We start from the raw sequence: 6,287 nt of genomic DNA on the forward strand, positions 1-6,287 counted from the left end.
AGGACTTCTTTTGGGAAAAGGCAGCTGTATAAGGAATTATTCATGGGTGCGTGAGTGAAGTGTTGAAAATCAGATGAGGGGCAGAGCTTACGGGGAAAGGTGTGTCTTTGGGTGTGCTGAAAGGAAATGTTATCTCCAAATTGCTCATTAAAAATCTTCATTTTAATGTTCTGATTCAGATCCTGTTCATTCCAGTGCAACCAGGAGAAGCAAAGCCGGTGCCAGGGGCATGGCAGTCCCCAGGTGGTGCAGCAGGAGGAATTTGGGAGCAGAGGCAATCCCTGCATCTTGGACTCTTTACTCTGGTGGAGCACACAGCAGCTGTAACTCGACCTCAAAATCCATCCCTTTTCGAGGGAATTTTGCTGTCAGCTTTGAACATAAGCCCCAGCTGCTGAGTCTTTGGTCTACCTGGCTCTGTCCATCAGTGAGTCAGTCCTTGTTCTGCTGCTCTGGTGCTCCAGAAATGCTGCATTGGCAGATTTTCGAGGCACTTCACGGGTAGTCATCCAGACACTGTTCAAAACCCTCACGTAATAAGTTAGTAGCAAGGCAGCTTCCAGAGCTGTGCTCTATTCCAGCCAGCTAGAAATTACACTACTTTCCAACTTCATTATTAACTCTGTTTTTTATTATAGCATCATTATAGTGAGAAAACTGGAAAGGAAGCGGGGATTGTATAATGCAGGAAATAGTGAATTAATACCTCTACCATATGATGGAATGGTGCAGAGCTGTGACTGTGTCAGGAAAATATAAAGCAAATAAAGATCATGCTGGCTGGGTGAGGATGGGACTTTTCCACTTGCTCAGAGGAGTATTAAGTTGCAAAAAGAATTATTTCTCAGAAATGCAAGATCTGCATTTTCTCTCCTCAAGCACGTGCTCTTGCTTTTGATTAAAGCCATCACAGGGATATTGAATGTGGAGAGGAAAAAGAAGCTTTTATGGTATGTAGATGGGCTTTAGCACATCAGCAAAAGAAAGCTGATTTATTGCTTGAGAAATCGTGTCAGGGCATTTTAAGGAGGGGGCTACGTATGATAATAACAAATAATTGTCTATTCCTTATCATGTGCTTCTCCAGGGCTAAATCCTGAGGAGTGTTTATTGGCTCTAGAGCATTTATAACTACTGGCTTTGGTGGGCCGGGATCTGAATAGGAAAGTGCAGCTTGTGACAGCCAGGACTGTAGAGGGGTTTGTCTTTTTTATTCTGAAAGAGTAGGCAGCACTAAATAGTGCAAAGCATCTTTTTATTCTTTTCCCTGACACTTTTTGAATCACATTTGTGTTTTCAGGCTCGCTGACCTTACAGTGACATACACAAATCAGACAAATAACCTGCTATTTGCTTTGTCCCCTTGAAATTTCTATTGGAACATGGAAATTCCGCTGCTATAATAGATGGAAATGGCTTTGCCTGCAGTTTCTCTGGACGCTCGGCTAAAATCCTTCGTAAAATGTATCCCTTAAAACTCCCATTTTGTTTGTAGCAACACCAGCAGGTAATTAAATGTGCACATGTATCATTTTTATTTTGACACTGTCTTTGGAGAAGTGCAGGGATTACTTGGGGTAACCAGCTCTGCACACGAGCCCCGTGAGTTCTGCGGTGCAGAATTGTCAGACCTCAGCAAATGTGCTTTTGTAACAGCTTGTTACTCCCCTCGCCGGGCTGCAAAGAGATGCAGCTTTTAGAAACTATTTCTTATTTATGTATCTGATCATTCCAAACGCCTGACAGCGCCGGGATGAAGATGCCACTTAGCTGAGTAAACGCCTTCCTTCGGAAGGGCTGCAGGCAAAGCGATGGATATCAGGAGGGGAGAGCACAGCTATCAGTCGGGAAGCATCAGCGGGTGAGGAACTATGAATTTTAAAGGTTAAAATCCGGATTATGTGTTTCTAGAGGCTCTTGAAGGTTTAGACTCTTTACAGCCTGTTGAGAGCAGAGTGATCTCTGACTTCCTGCGTGGAGGCCAGCGCAGGGGTGGAGGGATGCAGCTGTGTTACCGGCGTGGAACAGCTGGACAAGGCTGGGAGGGATGCAAGGAGGAATTTTACATCACCTGAAAACGCGGGGAGGAGTGTGGAAAGGAGTGACCTAAGCTGCCTTGAGTCCCTGGAAAGGCAGCAGCTCTTGGGCGCATTCCTGCTGCGAACATGGAGGGCTGGGGCAACCCCCGGCAACGCCTTCGAAGTCAAAGAGTTATATAGGAAAATTATGGGATGTGAAATAAAATACTAGGTGATCGATGAAAAACATACATTTATTGAGATGTAACAGTCAATTGCATGGCTGTTAAAACAGCTATAACTGCGTATTAAATAATCAGTTCAGCTGGTATTTATTTAATATAATCGCAGCCTATTAAACCTGAATTAAGTACAGAGTTAAGTGTCTCTGGGACACACAGCTGAAAATGGTGCCAGGAACATTTTATGTTGCCTGAAACCCTTTGTGGAAAACTCCCACAAACATGGACTCTGCTGAACTATCTTTTGCTTGATGGGGGAAATAAAAGATGAGATTTTTAATTTTGACCTGGACTGTAGGAGAAATAGCTGCAACTGTCACCTAGACCCAGACTTGATGTAGATGCTTAATTTCTTCAGCTCAAAAATATTTGAGTGACTTTATGGAGCTGCTCCTTTCCAGATTTTTGTATGGTTTATTTTGCTTTACTTGCACATCTTTGCTCCCCTGATTGCCTGATACTTCTGCAGTTATTCACACCAGCACAAAGTGAGTCCAAAGTAAATGTAAAATGCTGCTAAATCAACACGGGATTTGCTCTGACCTGGCTGGGCTTACAAATAGGAGACGTGGATAGGGAGAGGGTCACATTCTGGAAATGCGAGGTCGGAGGACCCGAGGGGATGTAGAGCCCTCAGCTCCCAACACTTTCCCTTTCTGTTTCCAGCAGCTCCCGGGGGTTTGTGCCCATCTCCTGGGCTCGGGTGTGGTTTGCTCCATGAGTGTTCAAGGGCTGCTCTGAAGGGAGCTGGTGTCAAACACCTCGGAGCAAGCACACACCAATACCTGGGATGAAACTTATATCTGGTGCTTTGTGGAACTGATGCTATAGGTATCCTGGGTTTGGGTCAAAGTTTTCCCGTTTTTGCTTATTTTATGCCTCTTCTTTCTCCTTTTAGTGACAAACCAAGTGGAGACTCTTGTCTTTCAAAATAAATATCCAGACCGACTCTCACGTAAACTTGCATATGGTGAGCATTATAGATTTATTTTCATGAGAGCTTACAAAGAAAAACCGCTGAAGTCAGGGCAGACCCTCACTCATTAACCCTCGATTCCAGGGCTGTCTGTGGTGTTTTACGTGCAGATTATTTGTGTTTCTTTCACAGGACTTTGTCTTTCCCCGGCTTCCTGAGCCAATATGTCATTTCACCATTCCCGGGGCGTGGAAGTGCTGTGGAGAGCTGATGGCAACTCATTCTCCCCATCAGAGATGTCTTCCCTGATTGTGGCAAACACAAGGGGACAGGAGCTGAGCGAACCCACGGCGGGCGTGATCCTGCCTTCCAAAATTTCTCCTCCCTTGCAGCAGAAAGGGGCAGAAAGAAGCCGGGGTTGCTCCAAGCGGGGCAGATCGCGGTTCCTGCGGAACCTGACTGTCTCTGTGTAATGAATGCTCTCTCCCTCCGCTAATTATCCCGTGTTTAACACCCGGACAAAACCCCGCTGCACCTGCACGGCCCCGGGAAGCACAATGCCAACAAAGCGGCGTGGCGGGGACCCCGCCGCACTGAAAGCCCCTCTGAGCACTACTCAGAAAAAGGATAAGAGAAAAGGGAGGAGAAAAAAAGAAAAAAGAAAAAAAAAAAAAAGAAAAAAAAAAGAAAAAGAAAAAAGAAAAAGAGGAGGAGGAGATTCGCTCGCTTGGACTTTTTCACTGTTGGAGAGAATGGGTGAAAGCCCCACAAAAGCGGCTTAATAAAGAGGAGAGGGAGAACAAGGCGAGAGGGGAAGTGCAGGGCAGGCTGAAAGGGAGGAGGGCTTTTCCAGGTTGTATTGTTCCCTCCGCCCTCCGCAGATCCTTAGTCAGCGTCTCAAAAGCCGTCGATGACATCAAGTTGATTGGTTTTGCCGCAGCGTTAAAAGTAGGCTGGAGAATCAATGTGTCCCTCTGCCACACGGGACCCACTTGTCCGGAGGACAAAACGGGTCTCATTCATGGCACGACAAAGCGGGGAGCTCTGCTTTGATGTGGTGGTGGATGGATGGATGGCCCCTTCACCTGTTCCTTTCCTTGGGAGGAACCGGGTGAGGTATTTTTGTCTGCCTCTTTGGCCAGATTCTTCCTAAAAATCGCTGCAGTTCGGCAATAGGTGAAGTCACTAATTTATTTTTTAAAAAATTCAAAAAAATATCTAATGAGAAGAATATAAATATTTTTTTTATTTTCCATCCAAAAGTGTAGATTTGTTCCTCCCTGGTCCATATGCATATGAAAGGAAACCCTTCGTTTTTTTAGGGATGGGTCGGATGACCATTTGGCTCAGTTTTAGAACACAACTCTTAGAAAATTTAGGGGAGATTCAGGCTCTCATGCTGATGTAGGGCAGCTCAGGAGGGAGCAGACTGGGGTGCGTGGCTCACAGTCACCTGAGGGACAGCCTGAACTGCCACAAATTTTTGCGTGCTATATGGGCTGTGCTGCAGGAGGGAAACCAGAGAGGTCATGGTTAAATATCTTTCCTGAGATTGCTGAAAGAGTGAGTGTTGAGGATGGCCATAGATCTCAGGATATTCTTACTTCCAGGCCAGTGTGGCCATGTCTTTAGTCATCTTTTCTTGTTGTGATCTGTAAGGGAAGGAAATAATGGAGCCCACAGAACCCAGATGAGCTTCCAGATCTGTTGTGCAAGGCATTTCTCCTTGGCTGAGTTCGCACTCCCTGACCCACAGTTTGGTGCAGAATTCCTGAGACAGATCTTACAGGGGAGGGTCTGTTCTCTGTGAATGAGCTCACTGCTGTAAGGATTCACATTGCTCATAAGAGCAGCAGTACAGTCATTAAGGGCTTCAGCCATAGCATGGCTGATCTCAAAACACGAGCAGAATACAATCAGGCTTAAATAGGAGAGTGATCAGAAGGTCAGTCTCGACAAGAATCCCTAGGTGTCTAATATGCTGGACATAAATTAGTATCATCAGCTCAAACACCTCAAAAATGGGAAGTAAATTACTTCAGACACTCAAGACAGATGGTGTCCACACAGCAGTCAGAGGCAGAGCCTATCTCTCAGAGCAGTGCCAGTTCCTCCGTCTCCTGTGGGCTGGAGAGCAGCAGGGAGATGGGACTATTGCTTGATGCTGATGTGAATTCCCTGAACCTCCTGGAAAGCAGAGAAGGGAAGGAGCAAAGAAAAGCGATTTGCTCCCGGGAACAGATAATTTTTTCTGGAAGTACTGCTTCAATTCATCCAGAACACGAGCAGCAGAGAGAAAAACTAGTTCACTAACCCAGTCTCCTGCTGGGTCCTCCTACAGTGATAAAAATATGGCTGGAAAATGTCTGTTCTGTATATTACTTTGAAGTCAAACGTGCGCCGGTTATTTTCAGAAACGAGGGAGAAGAAATGCTTTCTGGCTGGCTCTGAGTTGCAAGGCCATGTGACAAATTTCCCTTCCCCTGTCCCCCTGCTTTTATACACACATGGAAATGCCGACATGGATATTTTCACGTGTCTGTTAAAAGCAGACCAGAGCTGGGTGTGCTGTTTGGAGATGTGTGGCACGGGAATAAATCACAGATGAGAGCAAGGGTGGAGCACGTGCTGCTGCCTGGCAGCTTGGGTTGGCTCAGGGCTGCACAACTGAGCAAGACATGGCTCTGGAAGAGACAGGTGGATGTAGATAAAACCACGTGGGTTTGAGAGGAGGTTAAAAGGGTGTTTAGGGAATACCTGGGGGGGTTCAGCACAATGCTGACAGCTTCAAATGGGGAGAGGGTTCATGGGAGGGAGGGGGGAGAAGAAAGCTGGTTTCTCCGGTTCTCATGGCAACCAGGTTTAAGAGGGACTGCAGCCTTGGGGGTGTCTATGGAAGTGGTGGAGGAGAGGACACAGAAAATAACTGAGCCAGCCCTCTGCCTCATGCAACCACTTGAAAGTGTCCCAGGACATCAGCTCCAAACAGCCAAGCAAAGTGAATCCAGACCTTAAAGAAAGCACAAAGTTAAAGAAGATTATGGAGCTCTTTTGTTTCCTGCATGTCGGGTAGCTGCTATTTGCTTTCTGACCCTTGTGATTAGATAAAAG

The 6,287-nt window shown here is 46.1% G+C and overlaps 1 long non-coding RNA gene across 1 annotated transcript; it reads left to right on the forward strand.

The window, feature by feature from the left end:
- Positions 1–2,535: 2,535 nt before the first annotated feature.
- Positions 2,536–4,697, forward strand: LOC136296999 (uncharacterized). Its single transcript, XR_010723055.1, has 3 exons — positions 2,536–2,748; positions 3,159–3,230; positions 3,369–4,697. It is a non-coding gene; the product is annotated as an uncharacterized lncRNA (long non-coding RNA).
- The last annotated feature ends 1,590 nt before the right edge of the window (positions 4,698–6,287 follow it).

This window comes from Chamaea fasciata, unplaced genomic scaffold (assembly GCF_029207755.1).
Source record: "Chamaea fasciata isolate MVZ Bird 193981 ecotype frontalis unplaced genomic scaffold, bChaFas1.0.hap1 SCAF_14, whole genome shotgun sequence".
Lineage (NCBI taxonomy): Eukaryota > Metazoa > Chordata > Aves > Passeriformes > Sylviidae > Chamaea > Chamaea fasciata.